Source organism: Salmo salar, unplaced genomic scaffold (genome assembly GCF_965601325.2).
Source record: "Salmo salar unplaced genomic scaffold, fSalSal1 ptg000784l, whole genome shotgun sequence".
NCBI classification, from domain to species: domain Eukaryota; kingdom Metazoa; phylum Chordata; class Actinopteri; order Salmoniformes; family Salmonidae; genus Salmo; species Salmo salar.
In genome coordinates, this window is record NW_027675497.1 from 93,568 (window position 1) to 103,924 (window position 10,357).

A 10,357-nucleotide genomic window follows, 5' to 3' on the forward strand; every position below is an offset into this window, starting at 1 on the left:
TAACTGGCTAATGTTGGTTAGCTTGCTAGCTACTTCCAGACACAAATGAGAGAACAGCTCACTCTGACCATTTAACTTACCCTGGCAGAGCTGGTTAGGCTGTTTTTATGTTATCCAGAGCGTTGGTGACTGCAACTGTGCTGCTGGCTGCAATTTAATTACGCTTTTTGCCAACATTTACTGACACCGGCCATATTCAACAGGTTTTGAGCGTTCATAAATTCATCAGTTGTCAGACGAGAGTGCTCTGAAATCAGAGTAGATAGCCAGAGAGAATTTACCAGCTACGTCTATTAACAGTCATCGCAGTGACATCATAAACATTCTATTGAAATAGTTTCTTACATAGTGGAGTCTTTTGTTTAGACATGTAGCTAGCTAGCTAAACAATGAACCATAATCCCAACTCATAACGTTACTACCCTGCTTGAATCTGCAGGTAGCTAACCAACCAGGTTCAATGTTAGCTAGCTAACATTAGGCTGTAACTAGCAATGCAAATGGCTCTGAGATACAAATAATATTACTACACAGATCACACACGTAAAGTTAGCTAGCTAGCTAAACAATGAACCATAATCCCAACTCATAACGTTACTACCCTGCTTGAATCTGCAGGTAGCTAACCAACCAGGTTAAATGTTAGCTAGCTAGCTAAACAATGAACCATAATCCCAACTCATAACGTTACTACCCTGCATGAATCTGCAGGTAGCTAACCAACCAGGTTCTATGTTAGCTAGCTAGCTAGCTAAACAATGGACCATAATCCCAACTCATAACGTTACTACCCTGCATGAATCTGCAGGTAGCTAACCAACCAGGTTAAATGTTAGCTAGCTAACATTAGGCTGTAACTAGCAATGCAAATGGCTCTGAGATACAAATAATATTACTACACAGATCATACACGTAAAGTTAGCTAGCTAGCTGACAGTACAGTTTAACTTTAAATGAAAATGACAGACAAAATTAGAAACGTGTAATATCTGAATATGTAGCTAACTCGACTATCTTACCCGTATACATGGATGGACGCTTCTCCCTCTCTGTCACGGATGCCGTGGTCGCCCTTAGTTTGAAGATGTAATCCGGAGACAGATGTTTTATACAACAGCCTTCTTTGTGTTATCTTTTCGACTTCGTCTGCATATTTGCAATCAAACGCCAGAATTTTCTCCATCTCCTTAGCTATCATACTAATTCAAATCGAGGATGTTCATCCAAAGAGGACAATGACCCAACACACCTCCAAGCTGTGTAAGGGCTATGTGACCAAGAAGGAGTGATGGAGTGCAGCATCAGATGACCTGGCCTCCACAATCACCCAACCTCTACCCAATTGAGATTGTTTGGGATGAGTTGGACCGCAGAGTGAAGGAAAAGCAGCCAACAAGTGCTCAGCATATGTGGGAACTCTTTCAAGACTGTTGGAAAGGCATTCCTTATGAAGCTGGTTGAGAGAAGGCCTAGAGTGTGCAAAGCTGTCATTAAGGCAAAGGGTGGCTACTTTGAAGAATCTCAATATATATTAACACGTTTTTAGTTACTACATGATTCCATATGTGTTATTTTATAGTTTTGATGTCTTCGCTATTATTCTACAATGTAGAAAAGAGTAAAAATAAATAAAAACCCTGGAATGAGTTGGTGTCAACTTCTGACTGCTACTGTACATGCACATGGTGTAGCTCTTGAAAAACAAATCAGTTAGCAGAATGTTTTGTAAAGTCTGGGGTGGGATGTGGAGGGTTTAGTTGTTGAGGTATTCTAATAAAAGTGATATAGCCATTAGACAAAAAACACTGTGTGGTTCTCTCAATTTGGCATTAGAACAAAAAACACTGTGTGGTTCTCTCAATTTGGCAATAGAACAGAAAACACTGTGTGGTTCTCTCAATTTGGCATTAGAACAGAAAACACTGTGTGGTTCTCTCAATTTGGCATTAGAACAAAAAACACTGTGTGGTTCTCTCAATTTGGCATTAGAACAGAAAACACTGTGTGGTTCTCTCAATTTGGCATTAGAACAGAAAACACTGTGTGGTTCTCTCAATTTGGCATTAGAACAGAAAACACTGTGTGGTTCTCTCAATTTGGCAATAGAACAGAAAACACTGTGTGGTTCTCTCAATTTGGCAATAGAACAGAAAACACTGTGTGGTTCTCTCAATTTGGCAATAGAACAGAAAACACTGTGTGGTTCTCTCAATTTGGCATTAGAACAGAAAACACTGTGTGGTTCTCTCAATTTGGCATTAGAACAGAAAACTGAAATTGTTGAAGTGAAAATGCTGAACAATAAAATCCCTCTAGTAGGATGTTTGTTTGATGTAAACTGAAAAGAAAACAATAAGTTAGAATGATTATCTTCTTAATTACTATACTTTATATTGTTGATACTATTACTATTGCAATTAATTACTAATAATCAAAGGTGGTTTAAATATAATGAAGGCTTTTAGGAGTCAAATACCACGACCTTTGCTTGTTATAACGCTTTTGTTATTTTGTTCCTGAGAATAGTGCACAAATAAATATCCACAGGGTGGCGACATTCTGGAAATAATGACAATGGAGTCCCATGAAGTGGCAGGCGTCTATATTTTCATTGTCGATCAATAGAATTAGACAAAGTATAGTCAGAAAGACTGTTCGCCAACGCGTCGATCACGTGACCACATCCGAGAATTAGTTTTTAACGAACGACACCCTCGTTCGGACAATTGACAAATAATCATGTAAAGTAGATCAGACACACATTATCCACTTTATTATAACCCTCAGGGACATGCGAATCCATAATGTAATTTCATGGTCTACTTTCCAGTAAAAAAATGAAATGCGTCAGATAGGGGCAGTAATACGCTAAGTCAAGTAAATACAATACAGAAATAGACACCAATAGTAGCAGGGTCGTTCCACCAATAGTAGCAGGGTCATTCCACCAATAGTAGCAGGGTCATTCTGCCAATAGTAGCAGGGTCATTCCACCAATAGTAGCAAGGTCATTCTGCCAATAGTAGCAGGGTCATTCTGCCAATAGTAGCAGGGTCATTCCAGCAATAGTAGCAGGGTCATTCCACCAATAGTAGCAGGGTCATTCTGCCAATAGTAGCAGGGTTATTCTACCAATAGTAGCAGGGTCATTCTGCCAATAGTAGCAGGGTCATTCCACCAATAGTAGCAGGGTCATTCTGCCAATAGTAGCAGGGTCATTCTGCCAATAGTAGCAGGGTCATTCTGCCAATAGTAGCAGGGTCATTCTGCCAATAGTAGCAGGGTCATTCCACCAATAGTAGCAAGGTCATTCTGCCAATAGTAGCAGGGTCATTCTGCCAATAGTAGCAGGGTCATTCCACCAATAGTAGCAGGGTCATTCTGCCAATAGTAGCAGGGTTATTCTACCAATAGTAGCAGGGTCATTCTGCCAATAGTAGCAGGGTCATTCCACCAATAGTAGCAGGGTCATTCTGCCAATAGTAGCAGGGTAATTCTGCCAATAGTAGCAGGGTCATTCTGCCAATAGTAGCAGGGTCATTCCACCAATAGTAGCAGGGTCATTCCACCAATAATAGCAGGGTCATTCCACCAATAGTAGCAGGGTCATTCCACCAATAGTAGCAGGGTCATTACGCCAATAGTAGCAGGGTCATTCCACCAATAGTAGCAGGGTCATTACGCCAATAGTAGCAGGGTCATTCTGCCAATAGTAGCAGGGTCATTCTGCCAATAGTAGCAGGGTCATTCCACCAATAGTAGCAGGGTCATTCCACCAATAGTAGCAGGGTCGTTCTGCCAATAGTAGCAGGGTCATTCCACCAATAGTAGCAGGGTCATTCCACCAATAGTAGCAGGGTCATTCTGCCAAAAGTAGCAGGGTCGTTCTACCAATAGTAGCAGGGTCATTCCACCAATAATAGCAGGGTCGTTCTACCAATAGTAGCAGGGTCATTCCACCAATAGTAGCAGGGTCATTCCACCAATAGTAGCAGGGTCATTCCACCAATAGTAGCAGGGTCATTACGCCAATAGTAGCAGGGTCATTCCACCAATAGTAGCAGGGTCATTACGCCAATAGTAGCAGGGTCATTCTACCAATAGTAGCAGGGTCATTCCACCAATAGTAGCAGGGTCATTCCACCAATAGTAGCAGGGTCGTTCCACCAATAGTAGCAGGGTCATTCCACCAATAGTAGCAGGGTCATTCCACCAATAGTAGCAGGATCATTCTGCCAATAGTAGCAGGGTCATTCTGCCAATAGTAGCAGGGTCATTCTGCCAATAGTAGCAGGGTCATTCCGCCAATAGTAGCAGGGTCATTCTGCCAATAGTAGCAGGGTGATTCTGCCAATAGTAGCAGGGTCATTCCACCAATAGTAGCAGGGTCGTTCTGCCAATAGTAGCAGGGTCGTTCTGCCAATAGTAGCAGGGTGATTCTGCCAATAGTAGCAGGGTCGTTCTACCAATAGTAGCAGGGTCGTTCTGCCAATAGTAGCAGGGTGATTCTGCCAATAGTAGCAGGGTCGTTCTACCAATAGTAGCAGGGTCGTTCTGCCAATAGTAGCAGGGTCATTTCACCAAAAGTAGCAGGGTCGTTCTGCCAATAGTAGCAGGATCATTCCACCAATAGTAGCAGGGTCATTCTGCCAATAGTAGCAGGGTCATTCCACCAATAGTAGCAGGGTCATTCCACCAATAGTAGCAGGGTCATTCTGCCAATAGTAGCAGGGTCATTCTACCAATAGTAGCAGGGTCATTCCGCCAATAGTAGCAGGGTCATTCTGCCAATAGTAGCAGGGTCATTCCACCAATAGTAGCAGGGTCATTCTGCCAATAGTAGCAGGGTCATTCCACCAATAGTAGCAGGGTCATTCTGCCAATAGTAGCAGGGTCATTCCACCAATAGTAGCAGGGTCATTCTGCCAATAGTAGCAGGGTCATTACGCCAATAGTAGCAGGGTCATTCCACCAATAGTAGCAGGGTCATTCCACCAATAGTAGCAGGGTCATTCTACCAATAGTAGCAGGGTCATTCCACCAATAGTAGCAGGGTCATTCTGCCACTAGTAGCAGGGTCGTTCTGCCAAGAGTAGCAGGGTCATTCTGCCAATAGTAGCAGGGTCATTCCACCAATAGTAGCAGGGTCATTCCACCAATAGTAACAGGGTCATTCCACCAATAGTAGCAGGGTCATTCCACCAATAGTAGCAGGGTCATTCCGCCAATAGTAGCAGGGTCATTCTGCCAATAGTAGCAGGGTCATTCTGCCAAAAGTAGCAGGGTCATTCCACCAATAGTAGCAGGGTCATTCTGCCAATAGTAGCAGGGTCATTCCACCAATAGTAGCAGGGTCATTCTACCAATAGTAGCAGGGTCATTCCACCAATAGTAGCAGGGTCATTCCACCAATAGTAGCAGGGTCATTCTGCCAATAGTAGCAGGGTCATTCTACCAATAGTAGCAGGGTCATTCTGCCAATAGTAGCAGGGTCATTCTGCCAATAGTAGCAGGGTCATTCCACCAATAGTAGCAGGGTCGTTCTGCCAATAGTAGCAGGGTCGTTCTGCCAATAGTAGCAGGGTGATTCTGCCAATAGTAGCAGGGTCGTTCTACCAATAGTAGCAGGGTCGTTCTGCCAATAGTAGCAGGGTGATTCTGCCAATAGTAGCAGGGTCGTTCTACCAATAGTAGCAGGGTCGTTCTGCCAATAGTAGCAGGGTCATTCCACCAATAGTAGCAGGGTCATTCTGCCAATAGTAGCAGGGTCATTCCACCAATAGTAGCAGGGTCATTCCACCAATAGTAGCAGGGTCATTCTGCCAATAGTAGCAGGGTCATTCTACCAATAGTAGCAGGGTCATTCCGCCAATAGTAGCAGGGTCATTCTGCCAATAGTAGCAGGTTCATTCCACCAATAGTAGCAGGGTCATTCTGCCAATAGTAGCAGGGTCATTCCACCAATAGTAGCAGGGTCATTCTGCCAATAGTAGCAGGGTCATTCCACCAATAGTAGCAGGGTCATTCTGCCAATAGTAGCAGGGTCATTACGCCAATAGTAGCAGGGTCATTCCACCAATAGTAGCAGGGTCATTCCACCAATAGTAGCAGGGTCATTCTGCCACTAGTAGCAGGGTCGTTCTGCCAAGAGTAGCAGGGTCATTCTGCCAATAGTAGCAGGGTCATTCCACCAATAGTAGCAGGGTCATTCTGCCAATAGTAGCAGGGTCATTCCACCAATAGTAGCAGGGTCATTCTGCCAATAGTAGCAGGGTCATTCTACCAATAGTAGCAGGGTCATTCCACCAATAGTAGCAGGGTCATTCTGCCACTAGTAGCAGGGTCGTTCTGCCAAGAGTAGCAGGGTCATTCTGCCAATACTAGCAGGGTCATTCCACCAATAGTAGCAGGGTCATTCCACCAATAGTAGCAGGGTCATTCCACCAATAGTAGCAGGGTCATTCCACCAATAGTAGCAGGGTCATTCCGCCAATAGTAGCAGGGTCATTCTGCCAATAGTAGCAGGGTCATTCTGCCAATAGTAGCAGGGTCATTCCACCAATAGTAGCAGGGTCATTCTGCCAATAGTAGCAGGGTCATTCCACCAATAGTAGCAGGGTCATTCTACCAATAGTAGCAGGGTCATTCCACCAATAGTAGCAGGGTCATTCCACCAATAGTAGCAGGGTCGTTCCACCAATAGTAGCAGGGTCATTCCACCAATAGTAGCAGGGTCATTCTGCCAATAGTAGCAGGGTCATTCTGCCAATAGTAGCAGGGTCATTCTGCCAATAGTAGCAGGGTCATTCCACCAATATTAGCAGGGTCATTCTGCCAATAGTAGCAGGGTCACTCTGCCAATAGTAGCAGGGTCATTCCACCAATAGTAGCAGGGTCATTCTGCCAATAGTAGCAGGGTCATTCCACCAATAGTAGCAGGGTCATTCCACCAATAGTAGCAGGGTCATTCTGCCAATAGTAGCAGGGTCATTCCACCAATAGTAGCAGGGTCATTCTGCCAATAGTAGCAGGGTCATTCTGCCAATAGTAGCAGGGTCATTCCACCAATAGTAGCAGGGTCATTCTGCCAATAGTAGCAGGGTCATTCCACCAAAAGTAGCAGGGTCATTCTACCAATAGTAGCAGGGTCATTCCACCAATAGTAGCAGGGTCATTTTGCCAATAGTAGCAGGGTCATTCCACCAATAGTAGCAGGGTCATTCTGCCAATAGTAGCAGGGTCATTCCACCAATAGTAGCAGGGTCATTCTGCCAATAGTAGCAGGGTCATTCCACCAATAGTAGCAGGGTGATTCTGCCAATAGTAGCAGGGTCGTTCTACCAATAGTAGCAGGGTCGTTCTGCCAATAGTAGCAGGGTGATTCTGCCAATAGTAGCAGGGTCGTTCTACCAATAGTAGCAGGGTCGTTCTGCCAATAGTAGCAGGGTCATTTCACCAAAAGTAGCAGGGTCGTTCTGCCAATAGTAGCAGGGTCATTCCACCAATAGTAGCAGGGTCATTCTGCCAATAGTAGCAGGGTCATTCCACCAATAGTAGCAGGGTCATTCCACCAATAGTAGCAGGGTCATTCTGCCAATAGTAGCAGGGTCATTCTACCAATAGTAGCAGGGTCATTCTGCCAATAGTAGCAGGGTCATTCTGCCAATAGTAGCACGGTCATTCCACCAATAGTAGCAGGGTCATTCTGCCAATAGTAGCAGGGTCATTCCACCAATAGTAGCAGGGTCATTCTGCCAATAGTAGCAGGGTCATTCCACCAATAGTAGCAGGGTCATTCTGCCAATAGTAGCAGGGTCATTCCACCAATAGTAGCAGGGTCATTCTGCCAATAGTAGCAGGGTCATTCCACCAATAGTAGCAGGGTCATTCTGCCAATAGTAGCAGGGTCATTCCACCAATAGTAGCAGGGTCATTCTGCCAATAGTAGCAGGGTCATTACGCCAATAGTAGCAGGGTCATTCCACCAATAGTAGCAGGGTCATTCCACCAATAGTAGCAGGGTCATTCTGCCAATAGTAGCAGGGTCATTCTGCCAATAGTAGCAGGGTCATTCTACCAATAGTAGCGGGGTCATTCTGCCAATAGTAGCAGGGTCATTCTGCCAATAGTAGCAGGGTCATTCCACCAATAGTAGCAGGGTCATTCCACCAATAGTAGCAGGGTTATTCCACCAAGAGTAGCAGGGTGATTCTACCAATAGTAGCAGGGTTATTCTGCCAATAGTAGCAGGGTCATTCCGCCAATAGTAGCAGGGTCATTCCACCAATAGTAGCAGGGTCATTCTGACAATAGTAGCAGGGTCATTCCGCCAATAGTAGCAGGGTCATTCCACCAATAGTAGCAGGGTGATTCTGCCAATAGTAGCAGGGTCATTCTGCCAATAGTAGCAGGGTCATTCTGCCAATAGTAGCAGGGTCATTCCGCCAATAGTAGCAGGGCCATTCTGCCAATAGTAGCAGGGTCATTCCACCAATAGTAGCAGGGTCATTCTACCAATAGTAGCAGGGTCATTCTGCCAATAGTAGCAGGGTCATTCTGCCAATAGTAGCAGGGTCATTCTGCCAATAGTAGCAGGGTCATTCCGCCAATAGTAGCAGAGTAGTTCCACCAATAGTAGCAGGGTCATTCCGCCAAGAGTAGCAGGGTCATTCTGCCAATAGTAGCAGGGTCATTCTGCCAATAGTAGCAGGGTCATTCTACCAATAGTAGCAGGGTCATTCTGCCAATAATAGCAGGGTCATTCCGCCAATAGTAGCAGGGTCATTCCACCAATAGTAGCAGGGTCATTCCACCAATAGTAGCAGGGTCATTCCACCAAGAGTAGCAGGGTCATTCCACCAATAGTAGCAGGGTCATTCCACCAATAGTAGCAGGGTCATTCTACCAAAAGAGTGCCTTTTGGGTAGTCATTTGATTTAAAAAATAATATTTTGTACACCAAATGTAAACATCGTCATAAAGAGCACAAGTTAAACTTAATAAAAAACATTTTCGTGGAACAACCCAGTATTAATTGGAAAGATGGATTAATACACATCCATACAGTGAACAATCAGGATCACTCAACACCTCTTGAGAAGCCATTCTGGTGTGTCTGCCTTAAAAATGTGGGTTATTGTCCCGCTGAAAAATAAAACTTTGCCAGGTTTAGGTTTTCAGATGACTGAAATGGGTTTTCCTCTAACTTTTTACCTGGACATTGCCCCTTTCATACTTATTTTGATCCTTACAAACTCCCAAAGCCCTGCCGGTGACAAGCATACTGTCACGACTTCCACCGAAGGTGGCTCCTCTCCCTGTTCGGGCGGTGCTCGGCGGTCCGAAGGTGGCTCCTCTCCCTGTTCGGGCGGTGCTCGGGGGTCCGAAGGTGGCTCCTCTCCCTGTTCGGGCGGTGCTCGGCGGTCCGAAGGTGGCTCCTCTCCCTGTTCGGGCGGTGCTCGGCGGTCCGAAGGTGGCTCCTCTCCCTGTTCGGGCGGTGCTCGGCGGTCCGAAGGTGGCTCCTCTCCCTGTTCGGGCGGTGCTCGGCGGTCCGAAGGTGGCTCCTCTCCCTGTTCGGGCGGTGCTCGGCGGTCGTCGTTCCTGGCCTACTAGCTGCCACCGATCCATTTTTCCTTTTCGTTTGTGTCTGTTTTTTTGTTTACACCTGTGTCCTATTAGTTAATTTTGGTGGGTTTATTAACCTCCGCTGCCTGCTAATCTTTGTGGGGGATTATTTGCTGTTGTTGCTCTGCTAGGGGTGCGTGTTTGGGTGGGTTTATTAACCTCTGCTGCCTGCTAATCTTTGTGGGGGATTATTTGCTGTTGTTGCTCTGCTAGGGCTGCGTGTTTGCGTCACAGGGTTTTTCTTCCCTCACGGTCGTGTTGTACCGTTTGTAGTGTATTTAGGAGTAGAGGTTTCTCCTCTGTGTGTTGTACCGTTTGTAGTGTATTTAGGAGTAGAGATTTCTCCTCTGTGTGTTGTACCGTTTGTAGTGTATTTAGGAGTAGAGGTTTCTCTGTGTGTTGTACTGTTTGTAGTGTATTTAGGAGTAGAGGTTTCTCCTCTGTGTGTTGTACCGTTTGTAGTGTATTTAGGAGTAGAGGTTTCTCCTCTGTGTGTTGTACCGTTTGTAGTGTATTTAGGAGTAGAGGTTTCTCCTCTGTGTGTTGTACCGTTTGTAGTGTATTTAGGAGTACAGGTTTCTCCTCTGTGTGTTGTACCGTTTGTAGTGTATTTAGGAGTAGAGGTTTCTCCTCTGTGTGTTGTACCGTTTGTAGTGTATTTTGGAGTAGAGGTTTCTCCTCTGTGTGTTGTACCGTTTGTAGTGTATTTAGGAGTAGAGGTTTCTCCTCTGTG